The sequence below is a fragment of the Magnolia sinica genome, chromosome 4, assembly GCF_029962835.1.
Source record: "Magnolia sinica isolate HGM2019 chromosome 4, MsV1, whole genome shotgun sequence".
In the NCBI taxonomy this organism is placed as follows: Eukaryota; Viridiplantae; Streptophyta; class Magnoliopsida; order Magnoliales; family Magnoliaceae; genus Magnolia; species Magnolia sinica.
The window spans coordinates 23,023,001-23,023,959 of NC_080576.1; the positions used below are offsets into that span (position 1 = coordinate 23,023,001).

The window sequence follows — 959 nt, forward strand, 5'->3', positions numbered from 1 at the left end:
TTTCCTGAAAATACAGGACATATGGACATCAAGCCAGGGGTTATCCAACTCCTTCCTAAGTTCCATGGGCTTGAATCTGAAGAACCATACCTACATTTGAAGGAGTTTGATGAGATCAGAGCCACTTTATATTTTCAAAATGTGTCTGAGGACACAGTCAGGCTGAGACTCTTTCCTTTTTCCTTAAAAGAGAAGGCTAAGATGTGGTTACATTCATTGCGTCCTAGATCTATTGGCACATGGAATGATATGCAAAGGGAATTTATAAAGAAATTTTTTCCACATCATAAAACGATTACCCTTAGAAAAGCAATCATGAACTTCACCCAAAAGGAGGATGAAACATTTTACCAATGTTGGGAAAGGTTCAAGGATTTGGTCAGTTCATGCCCACAACACGGCTTTGAAACGTGGCGCATCACAAATTTTTTCTACAATGGACTGACATCTTCCATATGTCAAATGGTCGAGACAATGTGTAATGAAAAATTCATTAATAAAAATGTTGACAAGGTATGGGATTACCTCGATAGTCTTGCTGAAAAAACACAATCATGGGACTATTACCCAAAGTCGAACTCCACGTCTAGGCCGACTTAATTAAAGGAGAAAGGTGGATTGTATCTCTTGAAAGAAGAGGATGATCTCGAGTGTGAAGTGACTATGCTCATAAGGAAAGTTGAGGCCATGGAAGGTAAGAAGGATAAAGTTAATGAAAGTGTTTGTGGCATCTGTGATTGCAACATTCATACAACTAAAAATTGTCCTACAATACCCGCCTTTCGAGAAGTGTTGAATGAACAATCCAATACCGTAAATAATTATCAAAGACCTTTCAATGGACCAACCTCTAATACGTACAATCCAGGTTGGAAAAATCATCCAAACTTTAGTTGGAGAAATGGACAAACTACTACCCCCAAAGTTTCTTCAATCAAAATCCAAATCAGGGGAAACCT

At 38.3% G+C, this 959-nt stretch overlaps 1 non-coding gene across 1 annotated transcript; it reads right to left on the reverse strand.

Annotated features, from left to right (window-relative positions):
• Positions 1–297: 297 nt before the first annotated feature.
• Positions 298–404, reverse strand: LOC131244788 (small nucleolar RNA R71). The gene has a single exon (XR_009170564.1). It is a non-coding gene; the product is annotated as a small nucleolar RNA R71 (small nucleolar RNA).
• Between the last annotated feature and the right edge of the window lie 555 nt (positions 405–959).